Here is an 18849-nt window from a genome sequence, read left to right on the forward strand (position 1 = left end):
GTCATAGTTTTGACCTGTCACTAATGACCTTCGGCAAAGAAGGTTAAAAGGATAAAATATCATATTTTTGTCACAACTACGTGATAAGTGAGGTGGTAAGGAGGCTACACACATAAGGGGAGGTCACGGTTTCAATTCCCACCGAACGTAGAGTACAAAAATAGTGTAAAAAATAGCAAGTGACCTATGGAGAGTGGTGATGGGCCTATATTGGGATCGCTCAGGTGGAATTTTTTTTTACTTTTTTCTTGTCCAAAAATACGAAAAAAGTTTACCAGTCATTAGTGACGGGTCAAAATTATAACCTATCACTAATGACTAAATATTAATGAGGGATCATGGTTACGTCTCGTCACTAATGGTCTCATCGATGGCAGGTCATAACCTTTCACTAATAACCTCTCATTCGTGATATGTTTAGTGTGACGGATTTGTTACTTGTCACTAATAAAAATTACCACATGTCACTGATGTGTTTTTTCACATAGTCAACGACACCCATATGTACTCCCACTTATAGGTGCCACATGATTAGGCCCTTGAATGACGTCAGCCTTTGCTTAATTCAGCTTTGATTCAACAACAGATTATGACTAAGTAGAAACAAAGTTTTGGAATAAGAAGCAAAAATTGCCTTCCACCAGCTTCGTTCCCCCACAAGCTGGATCTGCATGAGAAAAAGCAATGCCAACCATGCTTTAAAAACATTAATATGTACTCCCGGAGTGCATACTCTTGGTACCATTCATAGTTGATCTAGTTATAACTGAACTATATACTACTTTATGATATGTATATACTATTTTATTAGATGTATATATTTCTTTAAAAGTAAATTATATATATTTTAAAGATATATACTATTTTTTAAGATATACATACTCCTTTTTGAACACCTATTAGAGGCGAAGTGTCATTCATAGTACAGAAAAGACTTCCTCTCTCTCCATATAACCTCTATTTAACTCCCACCATGCTAAATAAGTATTCAGCGTGCCATTCTCACTGCAACTGGGAAAAACTAGAAGTTTACTCCCGCAACCGAAAAATCAATGCATCATCCATTCCACATTAGGAAAAAAACCATAAATTTACTCCCACAACTGAAAGAAACCATCCCTCTAGCCTTTAAATAGAGGTTATTTCCTTCCCTCCCCTCTAATCCCCCATAAACCACCGAAGATCTCTAGATCCGGATTTGTAGCTAATGCCAGTGGGGCGATTTGAGAGGGGTGTGAATCCCTCCGTCTCATTGTGCTCGCTCTCCGACATTCACCGATGAGTGAGATGTCACCTATCGATGCAAGCATAGCTGTACACGCGCAATCTCCATCGGCACCTCCGTCCATTATTCACACATCTCCAGTCTCCACCATCGACTCAATCTATGTACTCGGTGGTGGTGGCATGGGTTTTAGTCCAAGCATTGGGTTTCTTTTTGTGTAAAGTTTTGATCATGAGTTATATGATTTGTTGGCGATATTTTGAATTTTTCTCTAGTATAAAAAGAAACAAGTTGAATCATATATTGTGATAATTGTTTTACTTTTGTTTGGTTCAATTTCAAGTGGACAGATCATTCATTTCATGTTCTCCTCGTATCTTTTATCTTCATGTTCTTTACCCAACCGAAAACGATAATTGTTAGAACCAGAAATTGAGTGAAGAAATGATAAATATTTCTATTGAACACGAAAGATGTATTTTACTCAACTGGAAAAAGATAACCATGAGAATCGAAAAATAATATAAATAGAAATAAAACAAGTTGTTCCACAAGATTAAAATTATAAACGTACTCAGGAAAGCATGATATATATGGTTACTTGATCATTTTACCTATTTTTCCTTAATTATTCGGAGATTGTTTCCCTGATTACGTGATTAGTTTACTTGTTTAGAGAGGAAATCCGCATGCTGTCATCTATTTCCTTGATTAGCTCAAGATTTTTTTTTAACTACATGATTAGTTTTCTTGTTTAGATAGAAAATCTCACATACTGTTATTCCATTGTACTCTATACATGACAATTGTCAAATAAATCAACATATTTTCAGTTTTGGCATATGTGTTTTCCAGTTTCTTAAAAAGTGTTTTTCTATTTTATAACCTGTATTTTCCAGCTTTCCTATTTTATAATATTTGTTTTCCTATTTTATAATAAGGATTTTTCAGTTACGGGGTGAAATATTATTTTTTTCCCACTCTAACACAAGTTTACTGTTTTGTAACATATGTTCCTATGCTTTGTAATGTGTGTTTTTCTATTTGTTTTCAGATGTGGGTTGTTGGTGGATCCGGCGAGTTAGATTGGTATATGAGAGAATTCCCTCAATACCATTGAAAAAACTTTTGTTCCCTCTATGCCACTGAAAAATTTAATCTTCCTTACTTGCCATTGATTGTTTTTTTAAACAAAAGCCATTGCGCCACCTGTGAATAGTAACCCATGAACAGTGTTTTCGACTGGAGAAAATGACGGAATGGCAAAGAAGAAAAGAAAGTTAAAATCGATAGCAACTAAGGAAGATTAAATTTTCCAGTGACAGGGAGAGAATAACAAGTTTTTTCATTGACATCGAGAGAATTCTCTTTTAGTGTAGACGTTTGTGTGTGTGTGTATATATATATATATATATATATAAGCTTGACCAGAACTGACAGACGAAGGAGAGGGCCACCATGAGTAGCAGCAGCCAATGAGGAACAGTTCTTCGGTTCTGAAAACCTCAACGTCGTCCTTCCTCAGAATTTCCAGATCATAGTACTATTAATTGGTGCACGCATGTGCTAATAAGAAATACGTAATAATAGGGATAGTACACCTGGCAAAGCGACACTGTTCAAGAACAATAGCATCGCACTGTTTGTCTCCGTACAGAAATAGATGCCATCCAGAATTTGAGAAAAGGATCCTTGATAAACGCTTTCCTATGGCACTAGCCTTGCAATCCTGACATAAATTTGCTCCTGTTGATCATGCTCCGTTCACCACATGGACCGGACAGGTAGCGATGACGAACAGTCAGCAACAGGGGGCTGCTCTGCCTGCGCCAGTAGGCAAACAACCACGCGCGAACGGCGGGTGGTGGGCGCGCTCCGCTCGTACGCGGCTCTGCTGTTGCCTGCAGACTGCAGTGGCAACGAAAGTGACGCGGTACAGGAGCTGTTAGATACAAATGTTGATGATCAATTAGATATTTATTTGGGAAAGATCTTTTTCTAAAATGATAATTGTTGGGAAGGTATGTTTCTCAAAAAGATATCTATTAGCGAGGGATGGCTCTCTAAAAGATTATGAATTTGTCCCTTTATCATGTATAAATCTAACATAAATTCAGTGAAAGAAATAAGAGTTCACTTTCTATTAGAGTATCTACTGTCTCTATTATTTGTTTGCCATCCAACACGTTATCAGACACACAGACTCTACACAATGCTTGTAGGCTGATCCACTACATTGAAGGCATTGGGACCAGACTAGGAGCACATCGCATCGGCACTGCACGCAAGGACTAACATCACCATTGATTCGTCCACACCAATAGTGGAGATGCACCTTCTTCCCTTCCGGCGAACAGAAAAGAGAGATATGAAGGAGTAATGACGAAAGGTTGATTGTTCGATAGAAGCCAATCGCACATCCCCAACATTGCACACAGGTCCCCGATGCATCTAGAATAAGGAACACAAAGGCAACGACGCACGCCCAACCAAAGACGACACCAGGCGGCGGTGCCCGACCAGCTCAAGGAAGAGGCGTCCGACAAGCCCAAGATGAGGGTGGTGATAAGCACGAGGATGGTCAGCCTGAAGGAAGATGATGACGCCCACCGGCTGGTGCGCTCATCTTCATTGTCGGCGGCCATCAGCCTAACCAGCGTCAGTGAACAGCCCGACCGGTGGCTGTGTCGCCCGACTGGCACAACGTCAGCCACCGACGCGTGGATCCTCACCGTCGACGCCCAAGCGGTGGCACCAGGCAACACCATAAGCGGCAATGACCAGATCGCGACGATGGCTAGCCAGCTGAGGTAGCGGCCACTAGCCTGGCCAGCCGGCAGTGTCATGCCCTCTAGGCGGCTCCTAGCGCCAGCCCAACCGAGAGGTGGCCAGCACATCCCAAGCGATGGCTGCCTCCTGTGAGGAATGGTGACGTCCTAAGAGGGAGGTGAATTAGATCACTTAGAAACCTAAACTAAATTGGCTTCAAAAACTTCACAAGATAAACCTATCTCAAATTCTATTTAAATGTGCTCTAGATTTATCTGGTGTGTCTACTCTACCGCTTAAGAGGATTGCAACCTACTCTAGCAAGATAAATTGCAGGTATATAATTACGGAAATGTAAATAAGATAGAGAGACAAACTCGACACAGGAGATTTTTATCTTGTGGTATCAAAGGTATGAATGCCACCTCTAATTCATGTTGGAGCTCTACAAAGGATATGCTCCCGGTCGCCAAGTCTCTTCCGGTCATAGCTCATGAGCTACTAAATCACTAAGATAAGATCTCAAGCACGATAAGCCACCAAGCCACCAAGTTAAGATCTCACCACTTGCCTCTCTTCTGGTCACTTGCCACCGTGATCACTTTAGAGCTTGAGCTACCAAAGCAAGGGTTTCCACATCTCCGTACACGTGTCTTGCTGTTGCTCCACACCAAGTCGGAGGGTTAACAAGTTTGAGCCACCAAGGCTCAAGATGCCAGCGAGTCACCAAGATTCTAAGGTGCCGACGTACTACTCAGTAAAAGCTAGGATCACTCTTTGATCTCTTCTTCAAACTGCAGCACCTAGCTACAACTCACTCTAGGTCTATAAGCACTAAACACTCTCTAATCTTATGCTTAATTGCCTTGGATGATCGCTTTAAGTACTTTGATGAATTAGATGTCTTCTCAAGTGTATATGAGCTTCCTCTAGACTCCAGCAGCATACCACACCTTCAAATGACTGACTGGATGGGTATTTATAACCTCAAACCCACCAACTAGCTGTTTCCCAATGGCTCATGAAAGCTATTAATAGCGGATGATCCGGTGAGAATAATAATACTAACACCAGATCATTCGGTGACTATAAACTCAGAACCTAGCCGTTGGACTTTCACTCAAAGCCTCTGTGAACACCATACACTTCGGTGTGCCTTCAAATCCATCATCAGATCTTCCGGTGAGTTATCTTGAGCCATCCGAGCCTTTATAGACTCTCTGTGTAAAATACTCTAGTGCATTCAACCGATGTTCATTCCATTCACACCGGTGAGTTAAACTTTCTCTTCTTTTCCCTGTAAATGCTCCGGTGCAACTATCTCTATGATCACTGGACTATCCAGTGAGTTGATCTTCATTCTTTAGCACTTGCAGTCACCTCTGTAAGAACTACTTCGGTGTTATACTCCGGTGTCCACAAACCAAGCACCGGACCTTCTGGTTGGTTGATCTTCAGTCTTTTGCACTTGCATTCTTCTCTGCAAGAAATGCTCCGGTGTTACCCAATGTAGATCACCAGACTATCCGGTGAGGTCATCAGCCTTCTCCCCTTTGTCAGTAATACTCCGGTGAGTTCAACACACAAAGCACCGAACCTTCTAGTGAAGTCATCAACCTTCACTTTGCATCTGGATACAATGCTCATGTGAGTGTAAACTCCTCTACATCGGACCTTCTTGTGGGTCAAATCTTCATGGGAGTTTTCCATTTCAATTAAACTTTGTCCCGGCTGTGGTGGCTTCTTGATATATTGGATCCATGAGACCTACTAACATATATTCTTAACAAACATGTTAGTTCCAATGACTATATTGTCACTAATTATCAAAATTACAATCATGGCTTAATAGGGTCATTTTCGCTACAATCTCCCCTTTTTTGGTTATTGATGACAACACAACCAAAGCAAGTGGTAAATAATAAATGATACCAATTCGTAAAGAGCACAAAGCCTTACCACATTGCTTGGATGCATGTTCTTACTATTTAGTTTCTCTTTGTTGTAGCACTTCCTTTCTCCATTACCACTATCTTCCTTGACCGATCCATGCAAGAGCTTCTCCCCCTTTGTCAACCTAGATGCCTCATGTTCCTTCTTATATCTTTTCTTCTCCCCCTTTATCAACTTCAGCATTCCTAGACATCTTGTATTATGCTTCTTGCTTTGGTCATAAAACTTCTCCTCCTTTGTCAACAATCTCAGAAAGGTTTACAAACATATATTTAACTTGAGAAAAAGCGTTACAGCACATAGAAGAGAGCTTCGTAAATCATGATCCAAATAAAATGATACCAGTTGAAAGGATAAGAGGCATTGATATCAATTGAAAAAAACAAATAAGGATCATAATTCATGAAACTCACATGATATAATCTAAACTCCCCCTTTATATGTGCATATATATAATGAGATCCACTTGTGAATACCACTTGTACGAATATAGCAATATATGCACATCTAGATAATAAGTAAAGGTAGAAAGTTTAAGTCATATCATATATGAAGGTAGCTTAAATGTAGAAATGAATTGACAATGATACTAATTGAAGCATTTAAGCATTGCATATCTCTGGGGATGTGTTAATTTCTCTATAAAACTACAAAAGATACATCTAGCAACACATGTTAGTCTCAAAATCATAACCCATAAGATATACTCCCTCTAAATATGTGCATACAAGTTTTGAATACTTGAGAGATATATGCACTTGTAACAATGGGAAGGGTACCCTAGCTATAGATTGGTTCATGGCACATAAAAGATACCAATTGTGAAACTAGTGCCATGTATGGGACCTACAACTAATAAACCATGTAGGTTGCTCATGGGTTAGAGATGAACATAAGCAACCTACCATATGAAAACCTATACTAGGTATTGCAATAAATAAAATATGCACATGCAATCCTAGAAAAGACAATGGTTCAAACAAGCATGAACAAAAGTCTAGCTACTATTACCTTATTACCTTTGGATGCAGATTTGGGTATATGATGATCTTGATCTTCATCAAAGCTTCCAATCTTATACACTTGGCTTCTTTGATTAAACCTTCACTTCATTTTGTGAGATAAGTCTATAAATCCTCATAGCCACCTAGGGCTTCATGTCTTCTTTAGAATCCAAACTGATTGAGACCCTTTTATGTTGGTGATGATTTCCTTGGGCACCCAAATGGGTTAGTTCCAACCATATGTGCAACCACCTTGCCATTTTCCTTTTTCTTGAGCTTATATTGGTTGCTCTTGGCTTTGATCTTGTAGTTGGGCTTGGTGTAGATGTTAGAGGTCTTATTGGAGATGTTTATTGCTTTCTTCTTCTCCTTGATCTTCTTCTTGACTTGCTTGCTTTGGAAGGACTTGTGGCTTTTTTATGACATTTGAAGTATGTTACGGTGGACTCCTCTGTAAGTTTCTTCACTATGGTTGCATGGTTATCTTGAGGAGGTTCGATATGATTCTTACCCTTTAATCTTACCAAGTCTTTCTTGAGATTTTCAACTTCTTGCTTAAGCTCATCATTTTCTTGCGCAATGAGTTCATTAAATGGTTCTACAAGAACATTCTCAACACATATTTCATTGCAAAGGGGTGAGCTAGATAAATCGATTAAATCATTACAACAAGTGCAAGCCTCTACCTTAGGATTGTAATTAAATAGAGAGGTAGATTGCTTCAAAGGGGCCTTAGATTGAGAATTCAATGTACTCAAATTTTGCCTTAAGCTCATTATGCTCCTTGTTTAGAAAATTGAATTTGCTCAACATTTTTTTCATGATTAGAAACAAAGGTAGTATGAATGTCAATTAGAGTATTGAATTTCTTAAGCTCTTTTGATTATTTCTTAAGGGCACTTTGTTGCTCATTGATCAAATTAAGGAGTTTATCATAGGAGGGAGAATCCTCATTGGATTCATCATCACTTACATCGCTTTTCGTATCTTTGGCCATAAGGCACTTGTGTGATGATGGCTTGTGTGATGACCACCTTGAGGAAGAGCTTCTCTTGGAGTGGGTGGCGAAGCTAATACGCGTTTGCCCGATATTCTGAAGGTAATATGATAAGTCGATTGGTGGAGTTTCGACGTTGATGATCCAAAGGCTCTAACCAAGACAGATCGACAACCCTCGCAACCACTACACCACTACTTCGTGGTTATCAATCGTGCCAAGACATGATTGACCTCGCCAAGAAGGCTTTTCCTGCAAGCGAATTGAGAACACAAGAAAGAATAGGTAGATGCAATCTGAATATTGCTAATTACCAATGAAGTGCTCGAGTTGGGGTTCCACAAACCGAACAAGTGGTAAAACTGTATAAAACAGAATAATTTAAGCAAAAACTGAGCCTAAACTATGACGGTTACTGTGTATATATAGGGGGGACGTGAGGAGGTCGACCTAGGGTTGTGCAGCAATGGAAAGAGGCGTACACAACCTGGACTCCGACCCTAACACAATTACAAGACCCAACTAGGTTCAAAACGGTGGCAATACCTTATTTCTTTGACTCTGACTAAATTATAAGGAATATTTGATCGAGCTCATATACATTGGAAAGGAGTCATCGTAAGCTTTCCAGAATTTCCAAGATAGCCTAAAATGGATTTCGTATGAGAAAGTTATGCCCATTTTACTGAAGTGTTGTCCTGCGACTTGACCACAACCACGACCACTACTAGAGCTCAGCCTCAAGTCCGAATAGACTTGGCCTTCGAGGGGTGATGTCTGGATAAGGTTGCGGTGCTTCTCTTATGTTCCTAAGCATTAAAACATCACAAGAATTTAGTAGGAATCCATCCAAGGAAGCATGAACAGTGAGAAACGAGTTCACCTAGTGGTCTAATTGTCTACACGTGTTCTTGTAATTGGACCTTGTATGATTTGAGGATTATTGGTAGTATTGATCGTATCCGAAGGGAGCCATGAGCTCATCATCCTCCCCCTCTTGAATTGGAGTCGTCCTCGACTCAAACTCTTTTTCTTCTCCCATGTAGGGCTTCAGATCTGAAATGTTAAATGTGGGATTAATCCCAAAATCTATAGGTAGGTCCAATTTGTATGCATTTTCATTGATTTTCTCAATTATCTTAAGTGGTTCATCAGCTCTAGACATCAATTTTGACTTTCTTAGTTCTTGAAACCTATCCTTTCACAAATACAACCAAACTAAATCACCCGGTTCAAATTTTATTATTCCTTCCTATCTTTACTTCCAGCAATCCTATACTTTTCAGTCATGCTCTCTATATTCTTTTTAGTGGTTTCATGCAACTTAAAAATAAATTCAGCACATTTCTTAGCATCTAAATTAAGTCTTTCAAAAGTAGGCAAATGTAGTAAATCAATAGGAGCACAGAGATTAAATCCATACACTACCTGAAACAGACTTACTTTGGTGGTGGAGTGTACCAACCTATTGTAAGCAAATTCAATATGTGGTAAACACTCTTCCCACATCCTCAAATTCTTATTTAGAACTTCCCGTAACATGGTCGATAATGTATGGTTGACAACCTCTATTTGACCATCGGTTTGGCGATGACACGTAGTAGAAAATAGCAGCTTTGTCCCCAATTTATTCCAAAGTGTTCTCCAAAAGTGACTGAAAAACTTTGTGTCACGATCTGAAATGATAGTATTAGGCACTCCATGTAGTCGAACGATTTCCCTGAAAAATAAATCAGCTATGTTTGTAGCATCATCGCTTTTATAGCAAGGTATAAAATATGTCATTTTAGAAAAATGATCCAAAATTATGCTATCCCTCCCACTCTTTATCCTAGGCAATCCTAAAATAAAATCCATAAAAATATGCTCCCAAGGTGCACTAGGAACAGGAAGAGGCATGTAAAGACCATGTGAATTTAAGCGAGACTTATCTTTATTGCAAGAGGTGCAATATGACACGTAGTGCTCGACGTCACGTCTCAACTTTGACCAAAAGAAATGAGTGATCAGCACATCTTCAGTCTTCTTTGCTCCACATGTGCCATCAATCCTCCTCCATGTGCCTCTTACAACAATAAAAGACGAACAGAGCTAGCTGGAATACATAGCTTGTTAGCACAATAGAGCAATCCATCATTCAGCATATATTTATTTGATGTTTTCCCTTCTTTATAATGTTCAAGCACTTCTTTAAAGTCTAAATCAGTAGCATACAAGTCCTTAATAGTTTCTAAACCAAAAATCTTATGATCAATTTGAGATAACATGGTATAACACCTAGAAAGTGCTTTAGCAATCACATTGTCCTTTCCTTTCTTATGTTTTATGACATATGAAAAAGCATCAATAAATTCTACCTATTTAGCATATCGTTTATTTAGTTTATCTTGACTTTTAATATGTTTCAGCGATTCATGATCAGAATGTATAACAAATTCTTTAGGCCATAGATAATGTTGCCAAGTTTCAAGCACACGAACTAAAGCATACAATTCTTTATCATAAGTAGAATAATTCAGACTTGGCCTACTTAATTTTTTGCTGAAATAAGCAACATATTTACCTTCTTAAATTAGCACACATCTAATTTCATTCCCACTAGCATCACAGTCCAGTTCAAAGGTTTTACCAAAATCAGAGAGTTGGAGCAATAGAGAATGGGTGAGGTTCTCTTTGAACAACATGAATGCTTGTTCTTCTGCAGGTCCCCATTTGAAAACTACTCATTTCTTTGTCAACTCATTTAATGGAGCAGCAATGGTGTTAAAATCCCGCACAAATCGCCGATAGAAACCTGCAAGTCTATAAAAGCTTCTCACTTATGTAGTAGTCTCAGGAGTTGGCCAGCTCTGTATGGCTTTGATTTTTGTTTCATCCACCTTTATTCCCTGTGGAGTAACAGCATAGCCAAGAAAAGAGATCCGATCCATGCAAAAGGTGCACTTTTAGAGGTCACCAAACAAATATACATCTCTCAAAGCATTAAAAACAGCACGTAAGTGATCAAAGTGTAGTTCATATGACTTACTATAAATAAAGATATCATCAAAGTAAACCACCATAAATCTCCCAATGAAACCACGTAAAACTTCGTTCATCAATCGCATTAAAGTACTAGGTGCATTAGTTAACCCAAAAGGCATTACTAACCACTCATACAAACCAAACTTAGTTTTAAATGCAGTCTTCCATTCATCTCCAAGTTTCATTCTAATCTAGTGGTATCCACTTCGCAAGTCAATTTTAGTGAAAATTATAGAACCACTTAACTCATCAAGCATATCATCTAACCTAGGTATAGGGTGACGATATCTTATAGTAATATTATTGATGGCTCTACAATCAACACACATACGCTAACTACCGTCTTCCTTATGAAATAAAAGAACAGGAATAGCACAAGGGCTAAGACTTTCTCGTACATACCCGTGGTCCAAAAGGTCTTGGATTTGTCGTTGAATTTTCTTAGTCTCTTCCAGGTTGGTCCTATATGCAGCACGGTTTAGCAAAGTTACTCCCAGAATCAAATCAATTTGATGTTCAATCCCACGAATAGGTGGTAATCCCATGGGTACCTTAGCTAGAAATACATCCACAAACTTCTACAAAAAGTTGGCAACAACTGGAGACAAATAGCTAGATATATTCTTGAGTGAAACTAAAGCATCTTTGCATATCAAAGCATAGCATGACACCTCATTATCACAAATTTCAACAAGGTCAGATTTAGTAGCAAGCAATAACACACCTTTTTAGTCTAATTCCATTGGACTTAGAATTTGTTGTTGCTTTCTCCTTTTTGGGTGGAAAAACATTTTCCGCTCTTGCTGATTTTCAGATTCATTCTCAAACTCTTTTAACTTATTTTCAGCTATCTCTTGTTCACATTTCACAATTTCAGCAGGGGTTAAAGGTAGAAAAGTTATTTTCTTTTCTATATGCATAAGAGTGTACTTATTACTTCTACCATGATGTGTTGCATCAGTATTAAACTCTCATAGTCGTCCAAAAAAAGTGAACATGTTTGCATGGGTACTACATCGAAATCAGTACAATCATGGTACGAACCAATAGAAAAATACACCCTAGCTGTTTACATTACCTTCACCTTACCACTGTTGTTGAACCATTGAATATGATAAGGGTGAGGATGGTTTCTTGTCGGCAAGACAAGCTTCTTGATCATATCTGAACTTACCAAGTTGTTGCAGTTTCCTCCATTAGTAATGACTCGAACACGATAATCCTTGATTATGAGGAATATCTGAAACAAATTGCGGCATTGTAGCTGTTCCGCTTGCTCCATTGAGTGCTTAACACTCGCTGCACAATGAGGGTCCGATAATCCTCTGTGGCAGTGGCATCGAACACTTCCTCATGGTCGATATCCATCTCATGACCATCCTCATCACCTGCATGGTTAGTTACAAGAGCATATTCATCCTCAACATCACTAACACTAACATATCCACTATCTGTTACAATGTACGCTTGCTAACTTGGGCAATCCTTCATAACGTGGTTCATTCCCTTGCATTGGTGACATACAATCCTGGTCGATCGACCTATAGAAGCAACCGAAGAAGAGCTTTTTGCTGGACCCTGCACACTTACGAATTTGCTTACCTCAGGAGCGTGCGACGGTGCCGAAGGTACTGTTGAACGCGTCCTACTCGAGAAGGGGGCAGTAGACCGTGCAGCTTAATGTAGGGCTATTTTGACTTATCCCAGTGTTGATTTTGAAGTGATCGTGCTTCCAAAATTGCTCCTTGGCCTCTGTTATTATCCTTGCAATTCTTTTTCTACCAGATATGCAAGTTGGAACAATCTAGAAATACTATTGTATGCCTTGAATTTCACGCCTTAACCCCCCATAAAAGCGTGTCATTGCAGCCTCTTTATCCTCAATAATATCACAACACAACATACTAATTTGTAGCTGCTGATAATATTCTTCTACGAATCTATCACCTTGGTTTAAGCGCTGAAATTTTTTATGCAAATCACGTTTAAAAGAGGGTGGAACAAATATGTTATGCATAGCATCCTTTATGTGGTAGGCGCTAATCCATCGATGCATACTCTATTCCACTAAATAATTGCAAATTCTTTAAATTCACTAGTGGCTTGCTTAACTCTATGCACTTCTGGAACTAAATGAACATTAAACTTCTCTTCAGCAATCATCTCCCAATCTAAATACTTTTCAGCATCATAAGCACCCGCAAAAGATGGTATGGTAAACTTAACCTTAGCAAATGGATCTTCATTAACATGTAGGTTATGTTGCTAAAAATTATTACCTCTCATATCTTGATGGTTGAAGTTTAAACGGCCCCATTATCATGCATCAAAGGCATCTTGTTTTTGCCTCAAAATTTCATCATTTGTGATAGACTCCTTTTGCTCATGGTCTGCGCCACGAGGATCCACACGTCCATGGTTTGGTGAGCGTGTATTAAGCATGGCAATACTATCATTAAGTCATTGCAATGTAGTGTTTGTCTCCGTAAGCTTCTTATCGATGTCGTCAGTAATAGCTTGTCGATGATCATTCAACACCTTTGTGAGTTCTTCTCTCAAAACACACTCATGTGCATCCGATGCTTCTCCTGCCATGGTTAGTCGAAGATAGAAAACAACGAAAGATAAATTATCCCTATCGATTACTAGGTGGTAGAGGTGGAGTCACACACTCTCAAGCATCTTACCACGCTCTTACAAGTGTTCTTACCAATCACCGTAGTTGGCACAACCGGTGACTGGTTTGTGGTACCTTATCGGGTGCGAGTGAGGTAGTTGCAAAGGGAGAAACCGTTATGATCGAGAGAAGGTGTAGCTTGGACAGGTAGTATTTAGTAGCAAGGAATAGCAATAATTGAAACTAAATTAGCAAAGCTGAATAAAAGTCTATAGTATTCATCACAGTTGATGGCTCGAACATGTTTCTAGAACTAACTCAAACAAGCTAAAAACTATAACAGACACAAGCACAATGGAACAAAATTCACAATGCAAATTGATTCTTTCTTGTTTTTTAATTCTCCCTCTCTTTTGTTGCACTCTTTGCTTCTTCTTTTTCTGCACTCTTTGCTTCTTCTTTTTCTGCACTCTTTGCTTCTTGCTTGCTTTTCTTTTCTATCATTTTTTTTTTGCGAATGTGATACAAGCTCAAAACTCGTCTACTGCCTTTACTAAGACTAGTGAGGTACGTGGGTCTCAAACTTTTTCCGAAGAGCAGGGATATAAAGGTAATAAAAAGATATGATGAGTACCACTCTCTCTGAACTTTGGCTACCTTTGTTTGGGCTATCGAGTGATACTCGAACTTTGTCGGACAATGCTCGATATGATGAGTACGTAGGGTGTCCGAGAGCAGCCAGAAACAGATAGACTTCGACTAGGTTGTGGAGGCGAAAACGAGAGAATAGTTGAATCCGACTAGGTGGTCAAACCCGAGAGGATGGTCGAATCCAACTAGGTGGTTGAATCCAAGGAGATGGTTGAAATGACTAGTGATCGAACCCGAGTAATTGGTCGAAACAACTAGTAGTCGAACCCAAGTAGATGGTCGACTCGACTAGTGATCAAGCTCGAGTAGATGGTTGAAGCGACTAATGGTCGAACCCGATTAGATGGTCGACTCGACTAGAGACACAATCTCGGCTATTGTAGACAAGGGCAGGCCGAGATACACGACGACTAAACAGCAAGACTCGACACTAGTGACTAGATCATGATGACTCAACCAACAACAAAGACACCGATCATGGACTCAAACTCAACAACGCGAATACTGAAACCAAAATTGCGCAGGCACAAAGTGGTTTGGACAGCGGAAAAACTAAGATCTAAATATTTTTGTGAGGCAATTTTCTGGACTCTAGGTAATGGAAAACGACGAAACAAAAAGGGTAGCTAAGATTACCTAACGGGCAACCGAGGCTCTGATACCACTTGATGCACGTTTGCCCGATCTTTTGAAGGTAATATGAAAGTTGACTGGTGGAGTTTCGACATTGATGATCAAAAGGCTCTGACCAAGACGGATCAAGAACCCTCACAACCATTACACCACTACTCTATGGTTATAAACTGTGCCAAGACGCGGTTAACCTCACCAAAAAGGCTTTTCCTGCAAGTGAATTGAGAATACAAGCAAGACCAGATAGATGCAATCTGAATATTGCTAATTACCAATGAAGTGCTCAAGTTGGGGTTCCACAAACCGAACAAGTGGTAAAACTGTATAAAATAGAATAATCTAATTAAAACCCGATGGCTACTCCGTATATATAGAGGGGATGTGAGGAGGTCGACCTAGGGTTGTGCAGCCATAAAAAGAGGCGTACACAACTTGGACTCCGACCCCGACACGTTTACAAGACCCAACTAAGTCCAAAACGGTGGTGTAGCACCTTATTTCCTTGACTCTGACTAAACTATAAGGAATATTTGGTCGATCTCATATCCATTGGAAAGGGCTCATCTTAAGCTTTCCAAAATGTCCAAGATTGCTTAAAACGGACTTCATATGAGAGAGTTATGCCTGTTTTACTGACATGTTGTCCTGCGATTCGACCACGACCACGACTAGAGCTCAACTTCATGTCCGAGTAGACTTGGCCTTCGAGGGTTGACGTCTGAGTAAGGTTGTGATACTTTTTCCACATTCCTAAGCAATAAAACATTTCAAGAATTTAGTAGGAATCCATCCAAGGAAGTATGAACAGTGAGAAACGAGTTCACCTAGTGGTCTAATTGTCGTGCACATGCTCTTGTAAATAGACCTTGTATGATTTGAGGATTATTGGCGATATTGATCGTATCCGAAAGAGCCATGGGTTCATCATAAGCTCTCATCACTTGAGCTTGAATTTTCATCTTCACTCACTCATCTTACCATGCTTGCAAATACTTTGGCTCTTCCCCTTGTCTCCCTCTTGCTCTTGGTCTTCTTCTCCTTCTTGATGCAATCAATTATTTTGACCAAGTCTTTCATGGAGATTCGATGATCAATCTTGGTATTGATCTTCGTGATGTTCTTCTCCAATTGAGAAATGAGCTTGGCGATTTCAGGATCTATTTCTTCATCACTTGATGTGCTTTGCTCATCATCTTCATTACTCTCTTTATCTTCATCTCCATCTCCATCATCATCGCTTGAGCTTGACTCTTGCTCTTGCCTCCTCATCTTCGCATTCATGTGTGGGCATGATACTTATTTGCTTGTGAGAGTAAGGTCTTGGCGTCGGATGAGGAAGAGACTTCTACCCCCATGTTCATCATCATCTTATGGGCAATTATCTTGCCAAACACTTAACTTAGAGATATATTATTGATGTTGTTGTTGTCGTAGATGATAGAAACTATCAACTTCTATTTTGAAAGAAGAGTTTGAAGTATTCATCTCACCACTTGATCATTGTCAATTTGCATCAAAGCTAGCCCATTAATCTCATTGATAAGAATATTCAAACATGAGTACATGTCATTAGCACTTTCATGCGCAAATTGTTTGATGTTATTGAGCTTAGTAACAAGCACACGGTTTTTCTCATTGCGCACATCCTTTGTGCCTTGATGTATTTCAATGAGACTATTCCAAATATCATGTCCATTTGTGAGAGAATTAACATGATTAAATGCTTCAATATTTAAAGATGATAAAAGGATACTCTTCACCAATGCATCTAATTGCCTCTCCTTATTGGTGATGTGAGGTCTCATTCGTTCTTCGATGACTCTCCAAACATCTAAACCTTTAGCTTACAAATAACAAGACATTAAAATTTTCTAACGAGAGAAATTTATGCCATCGAAAAGTATGGGTATCTATCGCAACCCCGAACGTCACAACTCTAGGATGTTAAGCCTATCAACAGCACGAGACTCTAATACCAATTGTAAGGAATGGTGACGTTCTAAGAGGGGGTGAATTATGACACTTAGAACCCTAAACCAAATTGACTTCAAAAACTTCACAAGATAAACCTATCTCAAATTATATTTAAATGTGTTCTAGGTTTATCTAGTGTATCTACTCTACCGCTTAAGAGGATTCTAACCTACTCTAGCATGGTAAAATGCAAATATGTAAATGCAGAAATGTAAATAAGTTAGAGAGACAAACTCGACATAAGGGATTTTTATCTCGTGGTATCGATGACATGAATGTCACCCCTAATACACGTTGGAGCTCCACAAAGAATATGCTCCTGGTCGTCAAGTCTCTTCCGGTCACGGCTCTTGAGCTACTAAGTCACCAAGATAAGGTATTAAGCATGATGAGTCACCAAGCCACCAAGGCAAGGTCTCACAACTCGCCTTTCTTCCGGTCACTTGACGCCGTGATCACTTCGGAGCTTGAGCCACCAAGGCAGGGGTCTCTGTGTCCCTGTACATGTGTCTTGCCATCGCTCCACACCAAGTCAGAGGTTCAGAAAGCTTGAGCCACCAAGGACTAAGATTCTAGCAAGACACCAAGTCTCCAAGATGCCAATATACCACTCGGTACAAGCTAGGATCACTCTTTGATCCCTTCTTCAAGCTGCAGCACCTAGCTATAACTCACTCTAGGCCTATAAGCACTAAACACTCCATCTTATGCTTAATCACCTTGGATGATCACTTTAAGCACTTCGGTAGCTTGGATGTCTTCTCAAGTGTATATGAGCTTCCTCTAGACTCCAGCAGCATGCCACACCTTCAAATGACTAAGTGGAGGGGTATTTATAGCCTTAAACCCACCAACTAGCTATTTTCCCAATGACTCAGAAAATCTATTAACACCGGATGATCCGGTGGAAACAGTAGTACCAACATCGGATCTTCCGGAGAGTACAAACTCAAAAACTACCCATTGGACTTCCACTTAAAGCCTCTGTGAACACCGTACACTCCGGTGTGCCTTCAAATCCATCACTGGAACTTCCGGTGGGCAATCTTGAACCATCCAAGCCTTTGCAGCCTCTCTGTGTAAAATACTCCGGTGCATTCATCCGATGTTTATTCCTTTCACACCGAACCATCCGGTGAGTTAAACTTTCTCTTCTTTTCCCTGGAAATGCTCCGGTGCAACTATCTTTATGATCACCAGACTATCTGGTGAGTTGATCTTCATTTTTTAGCACTTGTAGTCACCTCTGCAAGAAATGCTCCGGTGCTATACTCCAGTGTCCACAAACCAAGCACCCCAGTGGGTTGATCTTTAGTCTTTTGCACTTGCATTTTCTCTACAACAAATGCTCCGGTGTTACCCAGTGCAGATCACCGGACTATCTGGCAAGGTCGTCAGCCTTCTCCCCCTTTGTCAGAAATACTCCGGTGAGTTCAACACGTAAAGCACCGGACCTTTCGGTGAAGTCATCAGCCTTCACTTTGCCTCTGGACACAGTGTTCCAGTGAGTGCAAACTCCTCTGCACCGGACCTTCTGGTGGGTCAAATCTTCCTGGGACTTTTCTAATTCAATCAAACTTTGTTCCTACTACGGTGGCTTCTTGATGTATTGCATCTATGAGACCTATTAAAATATATTCTTGACAAACATGTTAGTCTCAATGACTATATTATCATTAATCACTAAAATCACAATCATGGCCTAATAGGGCCATTTTTGCTACACCTCCTTCACTGTGGCCACCTAACCTGATGACGCGCTATCGCCACTACATGGCGGCGGAGCCGAGGTCTGCGCATAGGTGATGGCCAGTGGAGTACTTTTGGGGCACATGGCACCTGGTTGTGCCCACCGTCAGCGAAGAGCGACACATGTGGCGACAGCGACATCTAGCCGCCACAATCCCTCAAACCCTAACTGGCCCTCCCCATGCATTAAATAGACCGAGCCTAATGGGTTGATAGCACAATAAATGCCCTAGCATTGTTTTTTTTTTCGCAA

The sequence above is a fragment of the Phragmites australis genome, chromosome 8 (assembly GCF_958298935.1).
Source record: "Phragmites australis chromosome 8, lpPhrAust1.1, whole genome shotgun sequence".
NCBI classification, from domain to species: Eukaryota; Viridiplantae; Streptophyta; class Magnoliopsida; order Poales; family Poaceae; genus Phragmites; species Phragmites australis.